Below are 19,225 nucleotides of genomic sequence, written 5' to 3' on the forward strand. Positions count from 1 at the left end.
AATTAAACAGATTGGCAGATGTACAGCATTGAAGTAACAGCTTTTCATGGAAGAATAGATCAAATGATCTGATGAAAAATAAATACATATAAAAAAAAAAAGTTTCCAATTGGAATTACTTCTGATTTGCACAATCAAAAGAATGTGTTATATCAACACAAAATTGATGAGGCAGAAAGGAGAATTAAACCTATAAAGCTCAGCAAAAAACATCAATTAGAAAACAAAAGTGAAGGAGAAAACTTTTACTCATAGACAATCTGCTTCACCAAGATTTCCTTATGTCGGTGAGTGATCTCTGACTAACCTGGGTCTGACTAATCCAAAGGTAAGCAAAGAGGCCTGGAGGTGAGACATTAACTGCAGTTCTCAGTCTGGGAGATGGAAAGAGCAGCTATCACAGACATCATATTATACACAAAATATATACTTATTATTGCATGCATAAAAAAAAAATAATAAGGAAAACTACAAAAGGCAGTATGGAAAAGCAGTTTTGTTTTGTGGTTAGAGGTTGAAGATGAAGCAGGTTTTGGTCAGATGTTTTTTTGCTCCCTGGAGCTGGCTTTCCTGCAGAGAGAAGTGTTTTCTGTTCATACATTTCAGAAGTGGACCAAACTGCTGAATTAGCTGACAGCCCTTGGAATAGATGATACAACTAACCCAAGAATAGTGGGAAGAAGTTGCTGTGGTGTTTGTCCAACTAGACCATGCCAGATAAAGAGAAGTCTTATTTTTTGGCAGCCACTACCTTCGTGTTTATTGGGTTTATGAAGGATATGATAGGTGAGAGCCTATTTTTGTAGAATTTTTTTGAGACTCAGTAAACTGAACTGCTAGCAGTTTGAGTTTGGATGATAAAAATAAAAAGGATGGATGATAAGGATGATAAATGGACGATAAGGATGATAAATGGATGATAAAGAGGATAAAAAATAAAATAAAACAGCAAATTTACATCTATTAGATAAACAACACTGACTCATAAAGGAAAGTCTTTTTTTTTTTTTTTTTTCCCCTCCCCCACTGCTTTACTCCCTTCTTTATCTACTGGATTACATCAGGCACTTAATTTTCTCTCTTCTTATCATTAAGGCAACATTGCATAACTGGCCTCAGTATGTTTCTAGAATAACTCGATAAGAAAGATTCAAGCTACTTGGAGACATGCTTCGGATATCTGTGCATATTGAAATAGCTGAATCATACAGGGGATGCTCTTTCTTTAGCTATTCTATGACGTTTTGAAGACTGAGGTGTTACTTTAGCTGTCTAATCCAAACATTAAGCTAGTGGTGCCATCTGAGCCTCTTGACTTAACAAAAGACTACCAAAATTTGAATTTGAAATCTTAAAAAAATACCTTAAACCTCTTATATCTAAGTCACAGAAAGAAGATAACCTTTTATATACTGCTGCATACAGAGAAATATTTGATTTGACTGAGCTGACTTTCATTTTGAAGAGCTGCACTAGAATTTCCTTCTTTAAACATAGAAATAAAAATCCCTATTCAAGCTGTGACCTTACATTCCTTTCTGCATTCTAGGGAATGAGGAACTATCAAAATCTGCAGAATTCCAGCCTCCTGCTCTGTGCTTAGGGAATGCCAGTACATTCTTCTTGGTGAAAACAGTTGTTTCTGAGGAATACATTGAGGGTATATACATGTGCAGAGGATAGCCATACAGAATGGATGCTCAGTCCTGGAAATGCAGACCCACACTGCTCCCTCAGAACCTGAAATGTGGAGGAATTTCAGTGTTAGTGCAAACCTTTCCCTGTCGGGTAGGAGTGAGAAAGTCTGGATCTACCATTAGTATGCTAGTTCCAAGATTTTTCAGTTCAGCACTACCATCAACGGCAGGTTTCATTAACAGCAGCTGCTCTTACCAGACCAACTTGATAAAGAATGTAAACAATGCTTCAGTATGATTTACACATCTTAGCTTGGGAACATGAAGTGGACAAGCAGAAAAGAAAAAAAAAAAAGAGAAATAGAGGGAAAAAATATTTTATTTACAGTAAAGAACAGATTAACAACATGGAAAATAAAAGAAAAAATAAAATCTCAAATGAAATAACATTAAGAAGCTCAATTTATTCTTTCAGCTTCTTCTATAAATGTTTTAAAGCCTCACTGCAGTTCTTCAGTCCTCCATACTGTACAAATTCAGCTGCTGGAAACTGAACATCTACCAAATGATTTCTGCCTTTTTTTTTTTTTTTTTTGATTGCAGTCAATTTCTTACAGAGAAGGCTTTACAGTTCCTCAGTCAATACCTGACAGGCCAAAATTTAATTTCCTTCAATTGATGCATAACTGAGTGTTAATGTACACAACTATTTTTAATGTTTTTTTCAGTGGAGTACTTCATTGCATTATTTCTCTTTCTCTATTTTTTTTAATCTGACATTTATCTGAGGAGGGATAAACTACTGCACATGTAGACCTGGTATAATTTTAGATGTCTGAGAGATTTTTGGTTTTTGGTGACAAACAGGAAGGTAATGCCAGTACTTTTCTTGCTAGTCCATTGCCACCCACTTTGTCTAAATTTCTGACGATAAAATTCAGAGACTGAACAGTAGGAAACTCTTCAAACTTTGCCTCCTGTTTTTTTTTTTTTTTAATTGATATTGAAGAAAAAATAAGTGGTCCATCAGCAAAATTGTGATATTTGTTTGCTGTGTGTTCCTGATACATTGGCCAAGGAAGTACATATTTACTAATGCCTATTTTCTTCATTTACATTATGTGTTATGCAAATGCAGTTATGAAGAATTTGCAGTGATTTTCATTTTAGAGAAAGTGTTTGTTGTTGTTGTTGTTGTTGTTGTTTTCTGGATGTTCAGAATCAGGACATAAAGCAATGCCCCTGCTCTTATACTCAAATGTACCTGGAGTAAAAAAATGTACCTGGATTAAAAAAAAAAAAAGTAAAAATAAAGCTAACAATTTTAGTGCAGGGACACTTCAGGCTGCTGGGTTACCTGGCTGTCTGGAGAAGCTATGGAAAGATTTATTTCCTACAAAAGAGTTCGTTGCAACCTATATAATCACACTGGAATGAGTAAGATATTTTCATTCAAAACACAGACATTTACACATATCTATTTTAACTAAAGTCGTTAAAGGTAGAAGAGAAACCACACTTCTTTCACAGTTTGCATATTCTTTTGTTATTTTAATGTTGCTCTCAAAACCTAAGTAAGTTGTTGTCATGGACTTTTAAAAAATATTTTTAAGCAAGAAAGATTTATTGCTAAATCTATTTCTCCTTTAACATATATATATTAAAAAAAAAAAAAAAAATTGGATGTTGTTCCTACAGTTGCCAACTCTGATTATATGGACAGTCCAAAGATGCTAAAGATGTCTATTGAAGGGCCAAAATATTAAATAGGCAGTCAAAGTAGGCAAACTTCCCTGTCTGTGCCTAGTCTTAGGGCAGCTTGTACTGAGATTTCTGTAGCTTTAAGTATAATCTGAACCCACCATAGCAAAACTCCAAAGGAAAATGCTTGATAGATGAGGTCGTTTCAAGTTGTGTTGGTGTTTTCTACTCTTGTACTTGTCTGCCCAGGTACCCACAGGAAACTCCTATAGGGATTCCTTGACGATACTTCCAGATTTATTCTCCACGTCACTGCAGAAGACAGTGTTTTTACTCCAGGTTCCTAAGATGATGCCAATTTAAATGTACTTTATTTCAAAGTAAACTTCACAGGACTGATTAAAGCTTATTTTGTAGCTCTTTTTGGCCTTTAAAAAATTGCAATCAAGGTGAACATGAGAATTTGAACACCGGTAGCTTTCTTCTTTTCAAATACTCTTAACATCAAAGCTATTAGCAAACACTCACTGTAATAATTCCTGCATATTTGCTTCCTGATAGCTTTCACATGTTTCTAAGTTTCACCAATATTTCCTTCATCAAGCAGTGGATGTTTTTAAAGGTTCACTTACTGCTTAAACCATGGAGGTATAAAAAATTACAAAGAACATATAAATACTACTTTAAGCACTATTTAAGACATGCCCCCCCACACCCCCCCAAAAAAATAAAATAAATAAAATAAATAAAATAAAAAAAATAAAATAAAATAAAATAAAATAAAATAAAATAAAATAAAATAAAATAAAATAAATCTGTGCTTTTCCACATGGGTCTGTTCTCATCCATGTGTCCTTCAGTGATATATGCCATTTACTTACTCATGTTATACCATCCCTGGATGGATTGCACAAAAGGTTGGCATAGGGACCACTGTAAATCAGGATTAACTGTAACCATTTTCAACAGCCTTCTGCTGTTTATGGACCAGATGGGGATTTTACCCAGAAAATAATACCTGAAATCAGGTAGCATTCAAATACTGAGTCTTAGGTACTATCGTAAGGGTTGCTGGAAACCTTATATCTCCATCTGTGAAAATAAAAAATGAAAAGGTATATACATAAAATTATTAGTTAAACAAAAGTAAAATTTATTCTAGAATGAAAAAAAAAAAAAAGTTTTATGTTATTCATCCCTTATATTCCCAACAAACAAAATGGTGTTAAGCCAAGGAAAAATGTGGTCCGTTATTTTTAATGCATACTATCTACTTAGTGTGAATTTGGGGATATTTTCATATTTCCTTTCTAAGTATGCAATGTAAGGCAAAATCTTAGAAGAATACCATGAAGTATTCTGCATAATTTGGCATCATGCTAAAGTAACATCTGTGGCAATTATGGGGTATAGTAATCAAAACAAATAGAATGAAACTTTTACAGCTATGGTTTTGTTATATAGCTGTCATGTACTTGCCCATATACAGAAATCAGTTGTAATGAATAACAAACACCTCAGAGCAATCTTTATGTTAAAACAGAGTAGAGGCTATTACAAAGGCAAGGAATAAAAAGGGAGAGTACATTATGCATAACCCCTAAGGTAGGTTATAAAGCCTGTCTTTAAAGTACACTCATGCTTTGTATCTATTGAACTTGTACTTTGCCTATATTGACTTTGCATCTGTCCTTTTTCTCCCCTTTTTTTCCCCTTTGAGGCTCCCCGGGACTCTGCACTGGTGCTGTGGAACCATAATTTGGAGCAGTGGCAGCTGGTGATGACACTTCAGTTTAATCTCAACATAAATACAGAGCTCTTAAGGAAGAATACCTTGCTATTTACAATCCAGCACTTTTTATGCGCTAAGGGTAACAGCAGCAAACTCTTTGATCTTCTGACCACAGTATTTGCTTGAGAACAGAGCCGGCCTCTTCAGAAAGCAGACAGCTATGCAAACAACACTTTTGATATTGTTAAATAGATGTTGGTGGGTTTTTGTTTGTTTGGTTGGTTTGTTTGTTTACTTCAGTGGCCTCTCATCTTCCACTTCAGGAAGTTTAGCCTGGTCTACTTTACAAGGCGGCAGACTTCCATAGCTTGCAAACATGACTGACCTTTCACCTTTTTTTTTTTTTTTTTTTTTTTTTACCATATTACAGCTGCAGGTTTCTATACAAGCAAACATAGTTTAGTCTAGCTATGGGAGATGGTACTACTTTCCATGAACTTAGTTATGTTTGTGCTCAACAAAACTAAACATTGTTTCTCACTGGACAAAATTTCCCACAAACCTCACATTAGACTGTCAATTAGAACAATTACAATTACAACAAATGGGACTGGAGCAAGCTACCTCCATTATATCCTTAAATCTCGTCTGTTACTTCCATAACTTCTGTTGACTTAGTATGATAGCTCAACATATTGCATATAAACTGTAACTTCACCCACTCTGCACCTGATCCTTGCTTGATGTAATTCACCTCAGTCAATGATAATATTTCTCTGCTGGCCCAAAGCAGAATTTCTGGCCCAAAGACACATTAATTCAAACTGTGGAGAAGATAAATGTATTATTCCAGAGAAAACCAGTGGAATTTATTTCAAAATGAAATGCAGAGCACTTTAAGAGAGCATAAATGCTTTATCATTTCCTTCCAATAATATTAAAACAAAAACAAAAAAACAATAAAACACCCTTTTGTTAGTTGTTTTCCACACAGAGGCTTCCAGTGTACTAGGATGCTAAGAACAGAGATGTTGATGAGTAATGGCATATGCACTTAATTCCATTTGCCTAAATGTGATAGACCTTGTCTTGAGCCAGATAAAAGCACTACAGTGAAGGATTCTTTTCTTGAGACTTACTTAAATCACATTATTCACACCTTTTTAATATCTTCATATTTGTTTTATATGAACTTCAATGACACATTCCACAGACTTATAACATAGATCAAAAATCCTGCTGGAAACATTCAATACAATAAAATACAATAAACCTCACCCATTGTTACATATCCATCCTTTTTTTTTTTTTTTTTCTTTTCAATATTTTGCTTCTCATTATGAAAGCATTATTTCATTCAGTCAATCCCTTAGGCTTTATACTTTTTTTTTTTTCCAATCTCCATATGTAGAAAACAATGTACCATTGCATATGTAATATATGTTACTGTACATTCAAGTATATTTTACTTAAAAAAATAAATAGTTATTACATAGGAGTACAATATGTTTCCATAATTTCTGTGTTTTAAATAGTTTTATTAGTAGCCTACAGATACTATTATTTTCCTAAAATATCCTAAAATAGATATTCTTAAGGGCAGTTTAAGCAAACATCTGACTGAAGATATTGATTTAGAAGAAACACTAACAATAGAATAAGAGAAAATGTAGAGCTGTTTTTATTCACATCTCTTGTGTTTAAACTTTGTTTCCCAATGGCAATATTTTCATCATACATACATAATCTGATCATTAATTCTTTATGTTAATTACATCAGATATATACATACTGACAAACATATATATATTTTTAATTATTATATCCATTGTTTCAAAAAATGAAATGCCAATAACTTTTAAAAAGAAAATCTCAAATGTATTTCATTGATGTTTTGGTGTTACCAACAATGACTGGATGTTAAAAGTCCACAATGAATCTTATTGTAAAAGAAAATAATACCTGTAGAAAGAAAACCTGAAATAACCTGAATAATACCTGGAAGAAAACAGATCACAGTCTACAACAGTTTTACAATTTGCACAAGAAATAAAGTCTTGGAAAGCTGGCTGAGGTCCATTCCTTAGTAGTCAATACCCAGTGGTTTGAGGAGGGAGAAATGCAGTTTCAATTCACTGGTCTTTCCAAGACAAAGCAAGAACTTGACATGTTGTTACAGTCTGATATGCTACAGTATCCTCTCACAGTAAGACAAGTCCAACTCTTTTTCCTTTCTTCCCCAGACTATTTGTAATTAAATACTGATTCATTCAATAATAGACTCAGGCAGGACAAAAAAAAAAAAAAAGTTATGTAAAAGTTTTTACCATCTTGTTCTTAAATACTTTTTCTAATGTTCCTTTCCCATTCTCCTTTTCCCCCCAACATTTGGGAAATCTGAGATCTGACATCTCCTTGAAGTCAGTATGTTTCTAGTGAAAATGGTCACCTGGGAGAAGGAAGGCATAATTTGTAGATTTAGTAGAACTCTACTGAATAATTGCTTCACTAATCAGTGAATGAAAAGTGATGTGTTTTGCTAAAAAAAGTATTTGACCAGATTTTTGCAATCTGGCAATTAAGATAAAGATACATATTTTTTAATTATCTGTACATTTATCATGCTAAATACATACTGTATTAAACATCAGAATCCAAAAAAGTATTTGTTTGTGGCTTCAAAAGCTAGCTAACATTTTCTAATATTTTTTTTTCCTCAGCAGAACTTGTATCTATTATTAAAACAATCTTTTACACTCAAAGAGAACAGCTCCTTTGAGGATATCATTCCTCATTTAAGCAAACAGTTCAAAGACTGTTTCTAGCCACTTACTAGCTAAGACAGAAAATAGCTTCCATTACAAAACTGCATAAGGGCACTTCTCACCCTGGGTCATTAAGATTCACAAACAGCTTGTTTGCACAAACTTACTGTAATGCATGCAGTGGGCTTGAAGCAATTGTCAGAACTGAAGAAAAAACACATGGAAGGGCAAAGCACTGAGAGATAGCACCAGTTCCAGATGCCTCCTCCAACAGCAGTCAGCATGTGCTCCTTCATGCAGTGAGATATTCCAGTGCTTTGGTAACAGGGCAGAATAGCCCATAACAGTCTTCTGCACTGCACTAAAACAGGTTTATTTTGTAAGTGTTGTTTTTGTTTCGTTTTGTTTTTCCATTTCATGTTTTTTAATTTACTTAAAGAACACCTTTCAAGGGAAGAATGACTTTGTCGAAATTAGTTATCTGCAGGGAAAATGTCTTCATAATTTTGCAATTTCTGATGGGAATATCCTAAACTAGCAGAATTTGGTCTGGCTTTTTTTCTTGTCAAAGCAGATCTACAAATTCTTACACACTGAAGTATTTCATAGCACTACTGTGTACTAAGGCTTTTTTTTTTTTTTTTTTGTACCCAAATAAGTCCTTAAAGTGCATCCTACCTAAGTTTTCTTGTGCCTCAATCTATTCTTTCTAGTTCATAAATGCACCATGGCATAGACCTTTGTGTGAAGAGATATGAAACATGAACAAATATGTGAACAAATTAGGAAATTTAATGATCATTACTGACTCTCTTCAAAAAAATATAAAATACAATCCTGTCTTTATTTTTTTTTCATCTGTTTCCTGACTGATTTTCATGACTATTTTCCCATAGCAGAAAAGGAATTATGTACTGATTCCTTTCAGGAGAAATACAGTCCTTCAGTTTTAATCTTTCTTTCTTTTTGTTGTTGTTGTTGTTGTTTTTCCCTTCTCTTTAATAACTGGTGTACAGAGTTCCTATAACATTTGGACAGTCATGCCTTTACTATCATTGAACTTCAAAGAAATCAATACATATTTTTGCAATATCAACTAGAACATATTTTTGCAATGTCAACTAATTTCATCAAAAAGATTGGAAATGTGCAAAAGAGATCTGATACCTTCCCAGGAAGAAGGAACCTGAAAGCTTTCAACTTATTCTTTTTCCCTACTGCTAACATTTTACACAACATTGAGCAGTGAAGAGAAAAATAATAAATCTTTTGACAATTTTGCATGCCTGTTTTATAAGCTCTAATTATTCTAGTATTAGAGCTGAATCTCTAATAATACATATATGCCCTAATGAATCAGCTAAGCTCTTAGGAGTTGGCTTTTATGGAAGCTGAATTCTCTAAATCTCTGACATATACCATACATATAATAAAAATAAACCATAAAAAGCTTCTGTTTAGTGTTACTAACGGTAGCAGCCCTGAAAGGGGCACAGATGAAATGGAGTTGTAGTCTTCACTCAATAATTATCAGAAGCATCTAGCTGTGGAAGAGAGTGCATCAGTAGCAATTAAGGAAGGTAGCAGCAGGCAGTGCTCCCACCTTGCATTAGTTGTGCTTACCTGAGGCATAATGCCTCCAAGAGCGCCTGCTGGAATGCTGCAAACCCACACCATGCAGCAGTACCTTAAAGGTTCAGGTTAGCCCTTACTGATTTCTGGATGCACAAATGTGAAAAAGGAGTAAAAAAATAAAACAAAATAAAATAAAGCTGCAAACTTTTCTTTTGATGTTGACTTGCTTAAAAATGAATGGTTTTAAAACCCCCTAGGGAGAGGAAGGCTTCAAAGTCAGACAAGATACTTTATAAAAAAAGCAGGATGAACAAAAACACAGCTTCTTTGGCTAGATCTCTCTATGTGTGCTGAAAATGCTACAGATCTGTTAAATGGCAAAGTTTGGTCACCCCAAGTCTTACATGATAAGAAATAAACTACTGGAGATGACAATCTCTAGGGGTAAGAAAAAAAAAAAAAAGAGAGAAAGAGAGAGAGAGGGGATAAAGGAAGATTTTTCTGTGAAGCAAAGACTACACAGATTTTTCACAACTGAAGATATAAAGGGACTTAAAGCAAACAGGTGGAGTCTTTATGGAAAAAGAGCTGGCAAAAGAGCTGGCAAAAGCTCATATGCCAAATATGAGCTTACAGCAAGGATAGAGTAACTCCCCCAGAAAGAGAATATTGTTTTTAAATAAATGGTAGCTAATCCTTGCTTTTTGGTTCAGCTGGGCAAAAAAAAGAGATTCTATCTTTCTTGCATATTATTAAAGATTTAACAATCTGTTTTTAAATTAACAGTAAAAGATCACTGATTTTCTCTTTTTTTTTCTTTTTTTCTAATGTGAAGCCTATATGAGCTATTCAACTGATGCTGAAGTTACCATATCCTAACTCTCATGAACTTTCATGAATAATTATACTATATTTAGAAGTTTAGGTTGGGTTCTTTTATAACCTGAAACCAAAGTCTCAGCTCAAAAAAATCAAAACATTCCTGTTTGAAATGTCACCCTACAATTTAAAAATTCTAAAAGAAATTTATGCCAATTATTTTCACAACTGGAAATACAATTCACAAAATAAATAAATAAATAAATAAATAAAAATGCAAAAGACAGTGTACTGAATACCAAAGGTATAAAAGTTGAACCAAGCACAGTTATTGCATAGATATTTCTACAGTTCAGTGAACTACTCCATGAGCTGCAGTTTTCCATTAAGCCAAAAGGTTTTTCCATGTCTACCACTCACAGCAAGAAGCTCTTGTCTTCTACTACCTTATAATACAGAAAGTACATCTCAGGAATGCCCACATTCTGGTTTCTGTAGAGGTAGTTATTAACACAGGAGAAATTCACATAATTATGGTTCTTGTTTCTGGGTTTGTCTGTACACAGATAGCTAAAAACATCTAAGTGAAGTTATATACACACACTAAGGACCAACAAAATGATTTGGAAGTAAATATAAAACCATTGCTGATACAATTTGCATATGACACAAAGATTGGTGGTGTGATAAATGAAGAGTGCAAAATGATTGAGATTTCTTCATAAACAAAAGCTATCCAAAGTAACAAAATGCAAACTAATACAGACAAGAATGATAAGTGCCAGTCCTAAATCCAGAAAAACAGCTCGGGGAAGCCTTCCAAACTGGAAAGAAAATTTCTAAATATTAGCCATAGCATGTTGCACCCAGATACTGATTCAAGCAACCTGGTCACAAATTTTCTTATTCAATCTCCCATTAAAAGGAAAAAAAAAAAAAAAAAAAAGAGAAGAAAAGAAAAACAAACCAACAAAACAAAACAAAACAAAAACTTTGATACTCATTCTTTATTGAGGCAACCCTGATAAGTGATTACCTCAGACTTAATGTGACATGACATTTTTGATTGATTCTGCGATAAACTTTTGCCTAAAGTATCTAATTTCCTCTATACAGGAAGTGTGTGTGCCAGCCTGCCCAGTTCTCTGCTAAATCTGCTCTTGCTCCTACCTTGCTGTGGGGCCAGCATAAACACTTGGCCACCTCTGTACAATCTGACTGAGTTCTGTGGAAAATGGAGTGTAGAGAATATATTATTTGCAAATGTGTGTGTGCTATATTTGTGTGCACTTCTGGCAGTCAAAGCCTTTTTGGCAAACCTTGAGAAAAGACGCTTTTAAAATCTTAATAAAACATTGGCACAAAACTTTTTTTTCCTTTTACAGTTTCTTGAGATACCAGCTTTTGGTAACTCATTATCTCTTACTAAAAGACTTCGAAGAAAGTTATAAGATATCTGTACAGAGTTGTTTTATGTTCAGAAGATCCTTTAATAGCTGTGACTTCTGATAATTTTAATTTCCAGCTTTTCACAAATCAAAAGGACCCAGCAAGACAGCACCTTTCCAGAGCTATTCCCACATTATGAATTCAGATGGCAAAACCCTCTAAACTGAAGTGTGTTTTTCTCAATTTAAAAATAATTTTTGAGGAGCACTCCATTTCCTGGAGACAAGAGAATGTTTACCTCTCAGTAGCATTTCATCAAGTAAACAACCAGAGACTGCTTCCATTTTCTTCACTCACCCAGACTTAGACACACTTGATTTTTATTATTCATACTGTGCTATTTGCAAACCCAAAGACTAAGTAGAATTCTCTGTATCCTGCATCCAGACAACTTTAAACGTGTGTTTTACCAGCCATTCAATGCCTTCCCTGCACTTTATAATTACTTCTGTTACCTCCAAATCTCTCTACACAAAGCAAATAATGATTTATGAAATCTATCTTCATAAATAGGATATCTAGTGTTCAATTAGTATTAAAATACCAATGAGATTTGGCATATACAAACTTAGTTGGAAGGACAAACACTAATAAAGGACTGAAATATATGACAAACTGCTATTTTGTGTGTGGAGGGAATACTCTTAATAATTATTTAAGTGATGATGTGATACAGTGGCCATCCCTACTTGACTGGAACAAGCTTTCATTCAAGAACACCGTTCTGGAAGATAAAGATATATCCAGGTGTCAGCAGTAGTGGAAGTTTAAGATCATTCAGCCATCTGACATTGAAAATGTATTTTCTACATTATTTCTCAATAGTGTCAGATCATCTATGCGTTCATCACTTCTTCCATCAATAAAATATATCTAGAAAGATGCTTAAATAGATTTCAGAAGCTAATCACAATCTGTTTTTAATCTTCACAACGGTCACGAATATTAAACTGTGCAGGGATGTCTCCAACTTAGCTTGATTTTCAGGGTAACACACTGAAAACACACTGACACATTCATACAATTTATTACTTTTAATTATTTTTTATCAGTGTAAAAGCTAAGTAGCAGCAGCTCATGTTGGAATACCACAAACTAAGATTACCATAAACCAATAATTTTATTTGAGAAGTTTAGCCAATGTACCTTTTCTATTTGTGGGAAGAGAACTCTGTCTTTTGAGAGAATGATCCCAGAAAAGCCATTAGTTCATTTATTCTAGATGTCTTTTAAACTGTAGTCCCTGGCTTTATCTGTAGCTGTATCTGCCTTTCCCACATTGAGACCCTGAAGAAGGGATAAGCACATTAAGCTATAGGTTCACTGGATGCTCTTAAGCAAGTGAAAATCTCTTACTATTTCTTTATTTCAACAGTAAATCCAACTTGAAGGTAAATTTCAAAAGGGAGATTATTTGAAGCAAATACTTCTACGAAACAGGTGCTCCCCAGTGAAAATAACAATTTTTGAGCATAACAAAGAATCAACTTTAACATGAGCCTCCTTAGTATACCACACCATAATAGGACAATAAGGAAGCAACACAGTATTTTTTGGAAGTTTCCTGTGGTTTAACAGTTTGATTTCAGGAAAGGATTTTGAAACATTAATGGGGAGATCTCCTTCACAGACTTGTCAGCAGCACTGCCTGCAGAACACAGGAGTAGCAGGATTCATGCTGAAATTGGAATAATCCTGCACAACTCAAACCAGGAGACAGATCTCATCCAGTATTTCCTATGCAGCAGTTTGTGGGATGTCTGCTGCTAGAAGACTAAAATTGTACACTTACAAAATGTAGGCATATCTGAAGTAGATTGGATACAAATTTAAACTATGATTGCTAGTTTTTCATATGATGCCATTTCATATTCATTTAAAACAGTGATTCTCAGTCTGTAAGACACAGTAGCCAAGGAATTCAGGACATTATCTGTGCCTCAGAAAAATTGCCTGTTTTATCTATGTCAACTCAGTAGTGGAAGGAGATATTTTTGGCACTGATAACCAGGTAGCTTCTCAAGCCAAAATCAAGTAATGAGTGAGAACTACTTCTGTAGTACCATTAAGTAAACGAATGTGTAGTTGCAGTATTAAAAATATAAACCTGTAATTTAGGGATTTATTTTTAAGTAGTATCAATATCTAAGTATTGCTACCTTATTGGACCACAAAACTGCATACCATCTTTTCTGTAGAAGAAAACAGAGTGAGGCTACTGAACGAGAAAATTTCTAGTTTCTCCAGGTTTTATACTACAAATCATTGTTCAGCAACATATTCCTACTTTTTCCTTTACTTGCTGCTCCTCCATTGTGGTACAGGTAATTCTCAGGGGTTAAGCTAGAGCAGATGAACATGGATTTCCCATGCAGCTTGCATGAAGATCAGCCTTAAGCATGTTGTAAATCAGAAGTGAATAGATGATCTGATACTATAACAAACAGCTTGATTAATGTGTCTTGTTTCCAGAGTGTCATTCATAAAGTTTAATGAGAATAAAAATTTCATTACATGGCAAAATGACAGAAATGCTTCCTTAAAAGAATGCTTACAGTGGAAGCTGTGGAATTTCACAGAGAATGAACTCCTAAAAATATCTTTCAGATCTTTATAAAATTATCCCCACAATACATAACTAAATGATTTAGAGTTGGCAAATACTATTTTTTTCTCCTCTTGAACCAAATATAATAAAGCAATCTAGCAGTACTGTAATGATCTCAAAAGCTGTACCCCTCCCAGTCTCCATTAAAAAAAAATAAAAAAATAAAAAATAAAATAATAATAATAATAATAATAAAATAGATTGCTGAGTACAGTAGAGAAAAAGACTTCTTAATTTGTTGTTCAGGGCTTCTCAATACTTTATTAAGTGGAAAGATAGTGTCAAAGATTTTCTTGGGGAAGCAGGTGAGGAAGTGGGGGCCTAAAACAGATGTGCCAGGGATTGCCATCTACAATCCAGAGTGATGAGGAAAAGGCACACCAAGAGCGAACAGTGTCAATCCCACAAATATTCTGTGAATGCAGTTCTCAACACTTAAAATAATTATATGATTCTGTGATTCTTTCAAATGATTCCATGATTCTGTGATTCTTACACGTACAGATAATAAAGGTCTTCCTCTGTGTGTTTGTTGCAAATCCATGCAAAAATATTTTTGATTAGTATTTGTTTTAGTGGGACACTTGTTTGTTTGGTTTTTTTGTTTTTGTAAGACCCATCCTAAGGCATCAATAATTTCTGAGATTATAGTTAATTTTTCTGAATAATTATAAAAGTACCATAGAGTCTTAAAAAGCCTGTCTTGAAAATAAACAGTTCACAATGACTACATATAATAAATATTTTTCACTTTTAGCAATACATTAATTATTAAAGACCTCTGGAATTTCTATGGCAACAGCATACTTAATAAGATCACATTATTCCCAGTTGCATGTACTAAGATGAGCTTCTGTTGCTTTCTCAGATGACAACCAGGAAGAAATGGTCACCTGAATCAGAAATTCCAGCATGATTGCTAACATTTCCTGGAACAGAGTAAAACTAAGCACATAGCATATCTTCTTGACCTTCACTTTATTGGCCTCTGTTCTGTGAAGACTAAGCACTCTTAGTAACCACATATTCAGATTTTTTCCCTTTTATTGGATGATGCATCCAATGACTATTAGCACAGAGGTCTCAAAGGAATCACTGCTTAAAAGAAAGACTTGAGACTTTTGAAACCACTCCCTCATCATTGTAACAGAAATTTTATTCTGTAATGAACAATTTAAAACATTAGTAATTCAGGTATCATTAGGTAACTTGAGAAAGAAACAACTGAAATACTGTGCAGGAGAGCCACTACAAAAGAACATTTAGAAAGTAATCAAAAATCAGGGATCAGGAAGTAAAATATCAGGAATTAAAATTAACCATGCTCTTAAGATACATTTGTTGATGAAACTGGATTTCAAAATAAGGTTTGCAGGAACATTTAAAATATAGACCCTTGAATTTCCATGAAACTACATTGAGTTATAGTTCTTTGCTACTCTATTACCCTTAATTAAGGCAATATTCCTAACTAAAGACACAAACCGCTGTAGTGTTCTCAGTTTTCTGGGCTTCGGAGCACTTGAAGCTTGTTTGCTAGAATAACCCTAACAGAAGATCAGACATGTATTAATATCTCTCAATGGCACTTCCTTCATCTCCATGCTGTCCCTTGTAACTACTGTTGAGCTCAACATAATGTTTATTTTGTTTGTTCTGCGTTAGATAATTAAAAATAAGGAAGGAGAAAAGAAAGGAAAAACAAACAAACAAACAAAAAAACAGGACAAAAATTTGTTACTCTTTCTCTGGATACATTGGAACAAGCTCAAATCACAAAAACTCTAACATTAAATGTCTAAGAATTGATAAAGTCATAAGAAAGACACATTCACATTGAGTCTTTTTGCTGGCAAGAAAAATAAAAGGACTTAGTCCACATTCACTGAAAAATCAGAGAAAAACATCAGAAGTCTTTAAATAATAAAGGAGAGGGTCAAAATCATTACCTTAAAGGTACTTCTAAGAGTTTATCCAAAGAGTATAGAAGTAGATGAAAAGATCCACCCTTTCTTTCACTGCACTTAATGTGGAGAATACATACAGACAAAGGAAGTTATGCGTATTCTTGGAAGAAAAAATAAAAAAAATAAAACCTGATTTTATCCAAATAGTCTGAGTGTCAGTGTCACACAGGCACCACTTTATATGAGAATTCTGAGATTACAGTTTAAACTGCATTGACTGTTCAAAGAAAATAGATACTGCTAGTTTAAGAGACAGTATAAAACCTTACATCCTAGGAAAGACTGAGAGTTCACAGCTATGATTAAAAAACCCTTTCTCCTGCAAAAATTGCACAGAATTCCCAGTAAAACGCAGAGAGAAATAAGTTCAAAGGCAGTCTTAGCCATAAAAAAAGTAATGAATAGCACACCAAAATGGAAAGGATGGAAGAAAATGCTTCTTGGTAGCACTGAGAAATAATGTGCCAAGCTCATCTTCACAAAGATTCTTTGGTTTGCCCAAATAATACTTTGGGTTTAAAATCCAGCAAATTGCTACTGCCATAGAAATTGCACAGGTACAAAAGACAAAGACTAATTTACAGAGTGGAAGGCATCTTCAAATGAGCTGGTAATTCTGATCTGCTTAACTAATCAGTTAAAAACAAAACCAAAACAGAAACAAAAACAGTGAGCTGGAGAGGAAAATGACAACGAGGACGAAAGAAGGTAGAAAAATCAGATTTGTAGCACTAGTTACTGAAAACATAACACACATACAAAGGTATGCTCATTCTTTAAGTCCCCTGTTAGTGTATGACAAATTATGGCAATTTGGGGTGGGTGTGGAGGGGGAGATTGTAGTCCCACAATAAAAAGTGGCTAAAAAAATCACTCAGCTTTATCTCAAATAATAAACTACTGCATTTGTTCTTTTGCACTTGTGTGAGAAGGAAAGAATGACTTTTTTTCTGAAGCAGCTGAAATAGAAATCTCTTCTTGTCTTTACAATTAATGTTATTTATCTCAGAAATTTCCCAATTTTGACTTGTTCCAGCTGGCCACATCAGCATATTTCATTCAATTGTCAGCTGTGTTCTTAGTGCTGGGAAGAAATAGGTTCACATCAATGTGCAGCCAGTCCAAAGTCCTGACTACAGATAATGCTTCTAATTAGCCATTCCCAAGGGGTGATGTGCAAAGAGGCACCAGTTTAACACTGTTAAAATGATTTCTGAAGAGTTCCCAGAATCTTTACTAAAGGAATCAATCAGAAATGGCTTCAGAAGAAAATGTAATTGCTTTCAAGGATTAAAATTTTAATCAGGAGTATTCAATTAGCAGTTAATGTTGAGATCCACAGTTTAGATTTTTATGCAAATGTACTATTCTTATACTCAGTCTTGAAGATAAAGGCAGTTCACAGAAAATGCAGTTCTGTCTCTCAGCTCATCAAGTCAGTGATAATTTACTTTGAAGAATATTTTACACTTGCTGCATTTGGAAGTGTGGAAATCAGTTCACTTTTGCCCTTTCTACTGTAATTAATCTTCTTTGCATTAGTTATGTGTGGCAGCTCATAGCATTTTCCTTCATGTGCATCTGGTGGTTTCAAAGATATTAGACCAACATAAGATAAATAATATACATTAACTGTGTAGCCAGAACTGAAGTCTGCAAAACCTTCTTCACATTTACTTCTTTAAGAGCAGCAGTTCTGGAGCTGAAGATCCAGAGCACAAAACCTACACAGTATCTAGGGCTCAGGTCTTAATAGCTATTGATAAAAATACGAGAACGGTTTTTTAAACTGTTGCCATAAAATGTCATGTGTGCTGGGAGCAGAGGCTAATATAATTTGCACATAAGTAGATGTAGAGATATTCTCCAGAACAAATACAGGGTGGGTGGAGAATGGATTGAGAGCAGCCCTGATGAGAAGCATGTGGGGGTGTTTGCTGATGAGAAGCTTGACACAAGCTGGCAATGTGCACTTGCAGCCCAGAAACCCAACTGTATCATGGGCTGCATCAAAAGAAGTGTGGCCGTTTGACAAAGGTTATTCTCTCCCTCTGCTCTGCTTTCATGAGACCCCACTTGGAGCACTGTATTCAGCTACGTGGTCTCCAGCAAAAGAAGGACATGGACCTATTAGAAAAAGTCTACAGAGGGCCACAAAGATGATCAACAAGGAGACTGTGTAGTGGGTTTACGTGGCAAGGTTTTGGTAGTGGAGGGCTACAGGGATGGCTTTTGTGAGAAGAATCCAGAAGCTGTGTCATGTAAGATAAGGGCCAGTTTCAGACAGCTCCAATATGGACCCACTGCTGCCCAGAGCTGAGCCAGTAAGTGGTGGTGTTTATGCCTCTGGTAGAGCAGATTTAAGAAAGGGAGAAAAAACTCCTCACCGCAGCAGCTGGGAGAGAGAGAGGAGTGAGAACCAGCCCTGCACACCCCAAGGTCAGTGCAGAAGGAGGGCAGGAGGTGCTCCAGGCAGGCAGCAGCAGTTCCCCCGCGGCCTGTGGAGAGGCCCCTGGTGGAGCAGGCTGTCCCCCTGCAGCCCATGGGTCCCACACGGAGCAGATCTCCACGCTGCAGCCCGTGGAGGAGCCCCCGGTGGAGCAGGTGGATGTGGCCTGGAGGAGGCTGCGGCCCATGGAGAGCCCCCGCAGGAGCAGGCCCCGGGCCGGAGCTGCAGCCCGTGGAGAGGAGCCCACGCAGGAGCAGGGGGTCTGGGGGGAGCTGCTGCCCGTGGGGAACCGTGCTGGAGCAGTTTGCTCCTGGGGGATGGATGGACCCCGTGGTACGGAGCCGTGTGGGAGCAGTTCTTGAAGAGCTGCTGCCTGTGGGCAGCCCCCGCAGGCTCAGTTCGGGCAGGACGGCATCCCGTGGGAGGGACCCCACGGGGAGCAGGGGCAGAGAGTGACTGTGAAGGAGCGTCGGAGACGAAACGTTAGGGACTGAACTCAGACCCATTCCCCATTCACCTGCTC

At 35.6% G+C, this 19,225-nt stretch overlaps 1 long non-coding RNA gene across 1 annotated transcript; it reads right to left on the reverse strand.

Annotated features, from left to right (window-relative positions):
* Positions 1 to 350: 350 nt before the first annotated feature.
* On the reverse strand, positions 351 to 6,362 carry LOC310895888. The gene is made up of 3 exons (XR_014581029.1): positions 4,357 to 6,362; positions 3,500 to 3,650; positions 351 to 1,740 (listed from the first exon to the last, which is right to left on the reverse strand). It is a non-coding gene; the product is annotated as an uncharacterized lncRNA (long non-coding RNA).
* Between the last annotated feature and the right edge of the window lie 12,863 nt (positions 6,363 to 19,225).

The sequence above is a fragment of the Anser anser genome (genome assembly GCF_964211835.1).
Source record: "Anser anser genome assembly, chromosome: 2".
Lineage (NCBI taxonomy): Eukaryota > Metazoa > Chordata > Aves > Anseriformes > Anatidae > Anser > Anser anser.